Raw genomic sequence first — 12,039 nt, 5'->3', positions numbered from 1 at the left:
GATAAAAGGACTTATTTTTAGTGCGTTAGCATTTAAAAGGATCTGTTATAATTTCATGCTTAAATAACACCAAATAAGGGCCTGTGTTTGTCTAGTGTAATTGGAAGAAGCAATGGAAAAGGAAACAGTTGCTTCTGAACAAATGGCATGAATGCATCCTGGGAGAAATTTGAAGACAGAGAAACCTCCCAATAAAACAAACACCAGGGTTTTAATTATTCCCCTTGGAGAGCATTTCCCATAACCCAGAGATGGCTTTAAGGACACAGAGACCTACAGAAGGAGGTCGGGGATGTGTGTGGGGTGGCAGCGGGCATTAGAAGCCAGCGGCAGGGTTGCCTCAGTGAAGAAGTGCAGCTATCCATCAGAAAGCCTGCTTAGGTTGCTTGAAGACGGCGGGGAAAACACAGGAGTGACCCTCTCTCCCTTCTTGGACTCTGACAGGGCTGATTTGTGGACTCTCCCCTGTGCCTTTAACATCACCATCCTCAGGACCTCTGAGACCACCTAAGTCACAGTACCCAAAGCAATGGGGAAAAGCTGACTAAAATAACTAAAGCTGGGAGTGGTTAGAGACTCTGATGTAGTAAAAGGACTGCTCTTCCAGACGTCTGGACCTCTGGATCACGCACAGTCCACTGAGTCTTTCCTTTCCTGCTTTTTCTAAAGGCTTTTCCTGCCTGGGAGCTTCTCCCTCTCGCATCCTCCTCCCCTCAATACCTGTTGGCCCCACCCCTCCTGTGGCCACACCCCTTCACACTCAACCAGCACTCAGTCCGCGCTCCTGCTGGCCCCTTTATCCCATGGCAAAATTGTGCTCTCTTTGTGCATTTACATTTCTGCTGACTGTAAGGATCAGTTTAATTTCATGGGTGTCATTTCCTTCAAGAAATCTCTGTCTGAGCAGCGGCCCATCGAATCCCCGGTAAAACATATTTTCCTACGGTAATGATTTTATGGGCCCATAAGTCATGAATTTATTATGATCTCAGCCCTTGCTGCTGATTGCTGTAAAATGCAAAGTAATTAACAGCGAGCGGTAGCAGTTATTCCCACCTGGTAACGTGTTCCTTCGTTCGCTGATGGGTTTGATTAAAGTAATGACTAAAGAGTGAAGCCCGGCTGTAAAATATTACCATGATTAATGCTGTATCCTAAATGAGAAACAAAACTAACGGGCATGGTCTGAGAAATTAAAAAAAAATACACAATCCTTCCTCTGCCCCTATTCCCATCTTCCTTAAGCAATTGTTATGGCTCATTTAAGGTATGTCTTCCTTCCCATTAAATAATGTATGGATTCCAAGGCCAGAGGCTGGCTAGCCGAGCATATCACACAGTTCCCATAATGTCTGAAGTGCTGGTGTTAAGTTTTTTCCTTTTCTCTTCGATGTGCAGAATGGAGCATGGATGGGGGTATTCTTTGAGCTAAAGCCTATGAAGCTACTAAAGGGCTTTCTCCCACTCTGCATGAGGCAAGGGTCTTCAGTTAGGACCACCCCCAACCGTAGAGATATGATTAAAATTGATGACTCTCAATCACCTTTTCCAACCTTAGGAATAATTTGTCTCTATTGTCACATTGGTCTGGGGATACACAGAAACTCAACCAATGCCTGCTGTGATGTCCAAACACGTAACTGTCCTATACCCTGGTGCTATGAAGAGGTCAAGCTTCTTCAAGCTCCACCTTCCCTGGAAGACCAGCTAGGAAGCTCAGCTGTGAGTTGGCTCCAAGACAGCCCTGCTCATGGCATGCCAGTGTCTTCCCCTCTCAACTCTGAGAGCACTCCACATTTTAGAGAGCCGAGACCATAAACAGGCACTGTTCTCCTGGAGTATGCATGGGCAGGTAGAAGCAGGCTGTGGGTCAGGGAGTGGGCTGAAGGACATGTCCTGCTGAGGAGGTCATGGAGAGATGGGAGGTCTGCTTCTGCCCTCCTCCAGTGGTCTTGAAATTCAATTCACGTTACATCTTTGCAGGTTGGAAGAGAACAGCCGGAATAGTGTCAGGTTATGCAGGAAGCTATGTGCCAAGGGAGATTCCTCAAATATTTGGCTCTGGAAAGATTGTTTTTGCCAAGGGGGAGATGACGGAGGCTGCAGGCAGACAAGAGCCCATTTGATTAACTCATTATTGCATACCTAGTATATGCCAGTAACAGGAATACACTCTCTGCCATTAAGAAACTTCTAGTCTAGAAACATAAGACAAGTGGAAGATGATCAAAAAACCTCATTGGCAAGGGACAGGAGTAAAGAAAAGTGGTACCCTGGAAAGGGACTTGTGGCCATGATCTCCTCGGGGAGGGGTGTGGACAAACAGCTGAAGGGAGAATGCCGCACTGCCGCTGTGGGAGGTTGAAGTGGCTCTTGTGCACACCTTGTGAATTTGAAAGGGAAAAGACCATTTCTTATGGGGACAAACGGGCATCATTTTTCTGATTCATAGCCATGGAGACCAGGAAAAACAGTGCTATAAATGTGCACCTCTTTCTGCTTCAGCAAAGCTCAAAACATTTAAAAATACAAGGTTGTTATGAAGAGAGAGGTGGGGGGCAGACATGCACAGGCCCATTTTAAAGATTCAGGGAAATCTTTAAAGCTGCTCTCAGTAAAGACCAGATGCAAGGTCAGACCCTGTGTCTTTCCTGTTAACAAATTGGTGGCTGTTTGTTCAATGGATGGTGTTTAATATGCCAGGTTTCTGGAGGCTGCACTATCAAACCAATGGGCCACCTGGCTGTATTGGGCCATCCACAAACAGTGGCTATTATCATGACTCTGCTGTCCATCCCGGGAATATCACATGTGCCATGCGGGGAGGCACCAGGGTTCTCCCTATAGCAGAAAGACAGCTGTTTCCCAAATGCAAGGTATTGCATTTTCCTTATCATGGATGAAGCAGAGACAAGGTGAGATTGTGGATCAGGCAAGAGGAAAAATACTTTTTATTCTTTTCTTCCCCTTCCTTCTCAATCACTTAAAAATAACCCTTGTTGCATCATGTCTCAGAAAAAAATATAATGAACACGCACATTTTTGCCTTTACTTCTCCGGCTCTTGCTCCTTATAGGGGCAGATGAAGGAAAAGTTATTGGGATCGCAGTGCTGGCACCAGGAAGGTAAATGTGAAGCCCTCCCTCTCTCCACCGCTGAACAGGTCAAAAATGATTGCATCGGGCCTGAAGGGTTTATGTCTGCCGTGAGTCAGTCAGAGTGTTGGGGTAAATCAAGGCTGACGTTTTTAGCATCTGAGAAAAAAAAGCAATTGCATTTTATGTCTACATTTTGCTTGGCTAATCAAGGTACGGAAGAGACAGTCTGCCTGGGGAAACTTTCCCACTTTTTATTATTTAGGTAGAGTTTGGTTTTTCCCATAGAAACATGGAGCAAGTCTATAAAGGCTTTGGGTTAAAGAAAGGAAAAGGCTCTCCCTGTCAGTTCTGACTTGGAGAAATTTTAATTTGGCCGAAGGGGATGTGGGGAGGGACTGGACCTGTGAGCTACCTGAGCTGTCTTAGGGATAGCTCTGGAACAGCTGGGTGGATGACCACCTTTGCAATAAATTTCTTCTCTCCATAGGCCTCTAGCGGGGCCTAGGACATAGCAGAAACATGGGGGAGAGGAGGGGAGCTAGCTTGATGCTTTTGACTAAATTGAGTCCTTTAACTGAAGCAACCAGTGAAATAAGTACATAGATTAGTTAAAACTGTTGACCCCATTGACGCAGTTCAAGGTCAAGCCACAGTGAATGTGTGCAAGGGGAAAAGACAGATGGACAAATTATCTAGTAATTTTTTTTTTTAGCTTTCCATTTCCAAGGTCGGTTTATCTAAGTGCTTTGCCTTGGTAAATGAAAATGTATTTGGATTTCAAAAGTGTTATATTTTGCACTAGGGACGAGATTCAGCAAATACTACTTTCATGTGCTAACAGATAGTCATCATGATAGCTAATGTTCTGGAGGGAGGGGGCTTACTATGTAAAAGTGCTAAATAACTTTTTATGTGTTATCTCATTAAATCTCCATTGCTCCAGGAGCTAGTTATGATCCCTATTTACCAGTGAGGAGACTGATGCTTAAAGGGCTTGACTAATAAACCTGAGGTTATACCCAGCTCTCCTGAGCTGGTAAAATCTAGAGAAGTTTCTTGAACCAAGGCAATTCTTCCTTCATAGCCTTCATCCCTGTCTTCTATGCATGCTGCTTCAGATTTGATCAAAGCAGCTCTGCACATTCTAATAATTTTGGGAATATGAGATTCAACAAAAACACATTTCATGGATGTCTAGATTTTCTTTTCATGGGCTTGAAAAAGGTTAGGAACCAGCCCCAGGTCCTGCAAGTAGGTACTTATGCTGCTGATAATAGCTAAAATGTATTGCTCGCTTGTCATGTTCCAGGCACTGTGTTAAGCTCTTCATGTATATTTACTCACAGAAGTCCCATGTAGTTCTAAACAAATTGGCCTATTATGATCCTGTGTTCCAGGTGAAAAAAAACAGAGCCGCTGAGAAGTTTAGATTATTTTCCATGCATTTAGCTAAAAAGTGACAGGCAGGATGGGACACCAGGCACATTGACATCGGAGCCATCACACACACTCTCCTGGATAGCCCTCGCAGTGGCTTTGCCATGCTCACCGAATGTGTTTCTGGTGAGGCAATGGTGTTGGCAATTGTTAGTTGTTTGCCTGTGTTCTTATGTGTGTGTGCCCTCGAGTAATTGCTTTGTGATGTCCGACTAAAGAGACTTTCAAGTTCTTTTTAAAAAATTTGAAATACTCTTCCTTTATTAGCACATATTGAATTTAAAAATAATGGAAAAGAAGAAAATACTCTTTGATTGGGAGGCTGAGGGGGGCTGATTACTTGAGTTCAAGAGTTTGAGATCAGCCTGGTTAACATGGTGAAACCCTGTCTCTACTAAGAATACAAAAATCAGCCAGACGTGGTGGCATGCACCTGTAATCCCAGCTACTTGGGAGGCTGAGGCAGGAGAATCACTTGAACCCAGGAAGTGGAAGTTGCAGCAAGTGGAGATGTCACCAGCCTGGGCAACAGAGTGAGACTCCATCTCAAAAAAATAAAAGAAAATATTATTTGAGATTTCAATTAGTGCTTTCTTGCCCAGGGCCCTAGGACTCCTAGAAGTCCTTTAAGGAGGTAGTGGGGACCTTAAAAAATGTTCTGTATATCTAAAAACTGAACTGAAATGGATTTACTGATAATAAACCTTCAGAGAGTAACTCAAACACCAAATTCATGGAATTATATTAGCTCAGTGAGGTAATGCGGATTATTGCATACTGATTGTTCTTTGATGAATAAAGATAGAGAAATGGAAAATTCCTTAATAAAGGTTGTCAATGAGACAAAAACATTAAAAATTCGAAAGCTTAGAGGAAAAAGAATAAAGGAGGTCCTTGGTGCCAGAAAGCCTGGGAGCCCCTGATATAAAGGCTTGTTCTTTTTGTTCCCTCTCCCTTGGTTATTTGTTCAAAATGTTATCAAAATACCTTTCAAAGCCCAGTGATGTAATTTATGTAAAGTGTTATGCAAATACTAGTTTTTGTTATTAATATTAACAGTAATAGTTATGGTAATGCTCTTGCTGTGGCACATGTGATTTCATTAATAATTCTATCAAGAACCTTAATTGCACACATTTCATTTCCTAGGGATAGATTTAATTTCTGCCACAAACCCTGCATTAGCTCAGTCGTGCCCTGAGAAGCCGTGTGCTCTATGTATGTGCACGTGCTTGTGTAACGTGTTACACATGTGTGTGCATGGGTGCAGTTCACACACATACATCCCATGGTTTTGTGAGTTTTGTATTGCTCTTACCCCCTCTGCCTTGTACAGCTGCACATTATAAGATTCTTTGCTCAGAAAACTTGTTTGAAAGCCTGATGAAGCATTTGGGTAGAGGTGTGAGTTTTTACTCCCATGTTTTTTGCCAATAATTAGACAAATCTAACCACCAAATCTTGTTTTGCCTCTGTGGAGGATGAAGGGTCTAGGAGAAGCTGGATTTGAAAATCTGATCTGGCTGTCACATTGTTTGGGGACTGTGCCTACACACACAGGTTGGTTTGAATGTCACAAAGAGGTCATGAACTCGTGTTTCTAGGTGTGCCCCTGTGATATACACCTGATGCCAAAAATGGATTCGGCTTCGTTCTTCCTTTTTAACTAGTTGTTTTGATGTACTTTGGAGACAGTCTGAATAATGCTATTAATTGGGCAGAGATTAGCACATCACCAAATCACATCTGCTTAAAAGTCAGAGCCCTCGTTATTAAAATAGCAGGAAGTGTAAACTGATCCACAGCAACCTATCTCCGTATTCCTGATTTAAAAAAAGTAATCAGTAGAATAAGACTGGTACCTGCTCTAATCTTTGCTATCACTCCTTCTTAGTCTGCTTTGTATATTTTCTTTCTCCTGTTTCCTTTCTCTTGCATGTGGCTGCCGCCTCATCCAGGCTCACACTCACCGCCAGCAAGCTGGGTGCCCTCATGAACACCCCAGTTCACTCTCAGGATCCCTGTCTTACTCCAGAGTTCTCCCCTGCCTCTCTCCTTTGTGTAAAGCTGTCTTCCTTCTCTTGGTGCTTTGGGTCCTACTGGTCTTTTTTTAGCATCTAAAGCAGCAGGACATCCCTCTCCACCGCCTGCATGTGCGCCTGATCAGGGCGTGTTCTAACCCACAGTGGCCCCCTGTCCAATCACGGTCATGTCATATCTTCCTTGCTCTGAAGCTCATAATTACTCCTTTTTACTTAGACTGGACCTCTTCTAAAACATCAGTTTTTACCATCTGCCAAAGAATTCGCCAGTGACTTAAAAATTCCACCTTCCTCTTATTTATATTGCTCAGATTGAACAGGAGGGTTAAAGTAGCAGTGTGCCAGGGTTTCTCAGATAGCAGAAGCACAACCAGGGCCTCCCGGGGGACCACAGGCAGTCATTTACTGGGTCAGGCATTGAACTAGGTGGGACTGGAGTTGATCTGAATTGGTATTTTTCTCCAAGGAAGTCTCTTTAGATTTGGGGAGCTGGAACAGACATGGAATTAAATGGTGGCTGAAGGGATGTGACAAGTGAACTCTGCTGCCACTTTGCAGCCTGGCAAAAGGGGAACAGCTTTAGGTTTTGGAGTTTCACGTGAGTCCTACTCTGGGTCTCCTGGTTTATCAGCTGTGTGAGTCCTGACTCTCACTTTCCTAACCCATAAAATGGGAATGATGATACCTGCTCCATAGGGTGTTGTGAAGAATAAATGAGACAGTGTATTTAAAATGGCCAGCAGAACACACAGCAGGTTCATGGTTGTAATGTGCTGTGGTAGAACAAGAGAGGCTATCCCTGTGCTCTGTAAACCTAAAAATGTTAGCACAGTCATGCTGCAAAAGGCTTCTGAACATTGATGAAAACTGATGAGCATAATACTGCCAGAAACAAGGCCTCTAATGAAACTGTAGCCTTGGCTATGCTGAGCCTTGTACTTCCTGGGGGTTGTGGCTTCCCAGGGGACTTTGCCCATTAGGGGCAGTGAGGCAGGAGAGCTATTCCAGATCAGGTTTTTAGCCTCAGACAACACCCTCTGGTGGGAAAAAGACATGGCTCACATCTTTAGAGGTTGGGAGAAGGAAACAGAAAATAAGTCTCTAGAAAGAGTTGAGAGTCAGAAAGAGACTTGGAAGAACCCCAGAAGGGCAACTACATACAAAATCTAGGGCAAAGGTCTGAAGATTGAAACATGGGAAAAAAGAAATGCAAATGTAGGAAGATTAGAAATGAGTTTCAAAACTATCTGTACCTGTTGGGACTTTGGTCAAAATCAACAAGGTAATAGGAATACGTGGAGAGTCTTATACTTAGCTTATGATATCAATTGCAGAGATAGAGTTCGTGTGTGTGTGTGTGTGTGTCTGTGTATGTGTGCGTTCATGCGTGAGCACACATGAAGACAACTGTGGGTCTCCTCTTAACAGAAACTAGCTCCTCCAAACATGTGCAGGATCCCATTTTTTCTTGCTGCTGTAAAGTCTCCAATTTCCTCCTCTCTTCATTATCTTTAATCTCTCCCTTTCTTAATGCATTTATTCCTAACAGTTTGAATGCATGGTGTAGTATTTTCCAAGTGAAAATCAAAAAGCAAAACCTTCTCATGGCTCCTTATCTCCCTCCAGCCAGTGCCTCAATTCTCTGCTACCCTTCAACATAAAACTTCTCTAGAAGTTGTCAAATTGTGCTGCTTTTATATTTTCATCTTTTCATTCATTCCTGAGTCCACTCTTTTGCCATAAAAGTAGTAGCCCAAGGGCACTGACAATTTCATTGCACCATCCGAGGGCAACTTTCGGCCTTGTCTTCCCAGCCTCTCAGCCGCATTCTCCAGGGCTGACGGATGTTCGTCTCAGCACAGGGCTCCCTTGGCTTCTGTGGTTCCACACGTTTTCGGGCTGTCCTCTTCTCACCTTCCCCTGCAGTCTCCTTTGCTGGCTCTCTGAGTGTGGGTGTGCTCTAGGACTTAGTTCTGGGTCTTCTCGTCTCTCCCTACACTTATTTCCTAGGTGACCTCCTCTATCCCTGTGGCTTTAAGCATGATGTGTATGCTGATGACTTACTAATTTATGTCTGCAGTCCAGAAATCTCCTTTGAGATTCAGACTCACATATATCCAACTGGCTACTTGACATCTCTGCTTGGATATCTCATAGGCATCTCTAAAGAAACATGTAAAAATAGCATTTTCTATTTTCCTCCCAAACCTGTTTCTTTCCCAGAATATCCCGTCTCCATAAATGATGTCACCATAAATGCAGTTGCTGGAGTCTAAAGCCCTCAGTTCATTAACAAATTTTGCCACATCTATCACATTAATTCATTCATTTGTAAAATTAGCAGTTAGAGTTGATGCTCATTGCTTGTGGTAATTATGTTCTATAAAGTCACTGTGAACACTGAGCGAATACTGAACCATTGCTCTTAGGGAAAACACAGGGTTAGGTGCCTTTCAGCCTCTGGTTATGGTGTTTTCATCAACTGATCAATACATTTTAGGTGTGTTTTGGTTTAAGGATACCTTCTTGAATACACATGTGCACACACACACACACACAAACATGCATGTGTCAATTGGCTAGTTTATTGGTACTCAACTACTTAGTGAAATACTAACCTAAGTATTCTGGTGAAAATATTTTGTAGATGTAGTTAACAGCTATGATTGGTTTACTTTAAATAAATATATACATATATACACACACACACACACACACAAAGTATATATATTCATATATATACACTTAAAGTATGTATATATACACTTAAAGTGTACATATATATATAGTTGATTCATTAATATTGAACTCATAGCCAACAGCACTGGCTCATACTGGAATGAAGCTCACCTAATACACAGATTTTCTCTATAAGTCACACCACAGCTTTTTGCACTTAGAAACACTAGACAGCACTTCAACACTAGGCCGGAGAGCATTTTATACAGCAAAGCACCAACACGAAGCACAAAAATATGAACAAACATGGCCCTAAGCAGGCAGTGAAAAGGACACTTATTGACAGTATGAAACTGGAAACAAGAAGGCAGAATTTGTCCTTTTTCGACCTCTGCTAGGAATGTCCATGACTCAAATTCTTCCCCTGTTTTTGCAAATGCATTTCTGTGAAAAAGGCAAAAATGCCATATGTATTGATTTTGGGGTTACAAATAAATTTTAGGGAATAAGCAAATTCATAAATATGGAACCTGTAAATAATGAGGAACAACTCTATTGCTATTGACACAGCAGACACTGTACTAAGAACTGAAGATAACACTGCTGAGCAAAGCACACGCTGTCCCTTCCCTTACGCAATATACTAAGTCAAACTCCTGTGGGTACTACATTTTGAATCAATCTGCTTTTCTCAAATTCTCCCCCCAAGTACCCTGATTCTTATGACCTATATTTGTCATTTGGGCAATTACCTATCAAATGATTTCCTTCTAATCTTCTAATCTTGCCCCCTTCTATTCATTCTCCAAATATGGGCAGACCAATTCCCTTAAACATGAACTGAATCATGCCACGGTCTGCTTTTTGTCCTTCAGTGATTTGCTCCTCAAATATTTACTGTGGCAGCAGAGTCCTGCTGATCTCTGCAGGCTCTTCTTGAACCACAGCCTCCTTTCACTCATGCTCCTACCACATGAGCGTCCTGTGAGATTCTTGTGTGTGCAAATGCCTTTCCTGCCTCTCAGCCTTTGCACATGCTGTTCCATGGGGCTATGCCTATAGCACTCCATACATTTCTGTTCATCCTCAGATCTAATATAAACTCTATCCCCTTAGGAAAACCTCCCCTGAACACCAAGGCCTGGCTTGTTGTTCTCTATACAAACATACCTTGTTTCTTTTATTACACACTTAATGTTTTATAACATTTATATTTAATATTTTTTCTTTACCAGTTGACTGTGTCAGCCCTCCCTAGACTTTTAATTCCAGGAGAGTAGAGACCATGCTAGTTCTGATACTCATTTCTCAGTATCCAGTACAGTGCCTGGTTCACAATAAGCATGTAATTAATATTTAGTAAATGAATGAATTCGTGAATTTTTAAATACGTTCCTTAGAGTATCAAAGGATCCCTATATACCAGCTTGTCAGCTAAAGTAGAAAAGCTCCAGTATTGTCTTCATCCAGATTTCTTTTGCTGTTTCTAGTAATTCTAGAGAACTGTATTCCAGTTCTTACTCTGGATTTATAATTCAGCATTTTCATTAGGTCTAGGTGTCCACTCTCTAATAAGCAGAACCATAGCAACCTATTTCTTGTGAGGTTCCCAGGTTCACTGCCTCACCATGGGCTTTATAAGGTATTCTGGAGGCTTTCCTAGTCAGTGCCACTGGCTATTCCCAGACAGCCCAACATCCTTGCACAGTGAGCAATATAGCTGGCTTAGGTTAAGCCCCTTTACGGGTGAGTGAGCAGTCATGTGGACCAAATCTTTTGAGCAATCACCTGAACCTAAGTTGCCCTTTCAATCATTCGTAGCTCAGGCCATTGGCCCTAAAATACTCCGAGCTGCACAAAAGAGAACTGGTGACAATAGCGAGAAATTTCAGAAAGTCCTGTTTGAACCCAGTATATGAAAGAACTTTTTAATAGTCATCTGATTGAAGACAAAATGGACTACTTGTAGGTGGTGAACCCCCATCCTTAGAGGGGTTGGAAAGCCATGGTCTGGAATGCTGGAGAGAGTATTATTGTAGTTGATGACGTGATAGTCTCAGAGTTTTTCAGACTGTGACCTGCGGACCACCTGCATCAAGATCACCTGGGGATGCTTGCAGGGCAGTGGGCTTAGTTGTGGTGGCCCGAGCGTGCTTATTGAGAACCATTTCTAAGTTTACATCCAGCCTTAGATATAGATGATATGGGGGATGCAGCATGCGGAATCTCTGAAACTTTAGAGTTCTGACAAAGATAGTCTCTAAGGTGATTTTATGTCTTCCTATTTTGCTCTTGTGATCTCGTAATTATTTATTATTCATTCAACAAATGTTTTTCTAAGTACCAGTAAATGTTTTTGACTTTGGGGATTTTGATGAATTAATTTTACACGTCAATTGGCTAAGCTATCGGTACCCAACTACTTAGTGAAATACTAACCTAAGTATTCTGGTGAAAGTATTTTGTAGATGTAGTTAATATCTATGACTGGTTTACTTTAAGTAAAGGAGATTGTACTTGATGATCTTGTTTAATCAGTTGACAATCTTAAGAGCAAAAACTGAAATTTCCCAGAGAAGAAATTCTGCTTCAAAACTACAGTGTCAACTTCTTGAGTTTTCATTCTGTTAATTTGTCCCACAGATTTCTAATTTGCTGTCTTCACTACTGCATGAGCTAATTCCTTAAAATAAAATTCATATATACACAATATGTACATTTTATATATGTATATGGTATACATGATAGTTTATGATAGATATTATATCTATGTATGTGTATGC

The 12,039-nt window shown here is 42.0% G+C and overlaps 1 long non-coding RNA gene across 1 annotated transcript; it reads right to left on the bottom strand.

Moving 5' to 3' along the window:
- Positions 1-1,554: 1,554 nt before the first annotated feature.
- LOC108289401 lies at positions 1,555-11,511 on the bottom strand. The gene is made up of 4 exons (XR_001819146.1): positions 10,680-11,511; positions 10,463-10,583; positions 2,740-2,889; positions 1,555-2,100 (listed from the first exon to the last, which is right to left on the bottom strand). It is a non-coding gene; the product is annotated as an uncharacterized LOC108289401 (long non-coding RNA).
- Between the last annotated feature and the right edge of the window lie 528 nt (positions 11,512-12,039).

The sequence above is a fragment of the Cebus imitator genome, unplaced genomic scaffold (genome assembly GCF_001604975.1).
Source record: "Cebus imitator isolate Cc_AM_T3 unplaced genomic scaffold, Cebus_imitator-1.0 Scaffold402, whole genome shotgun sequence".
NCBI lineage: Eukaryota > Metazoa > Chordata > Mammalia > Primates > Cebidae > Cebus > Cebus imitator.
The sequence above is the reverse complement of the archived record's forward strand: the minus strand, read 5'-3'. Positions and strand labels throughout refer to the sequence as shown.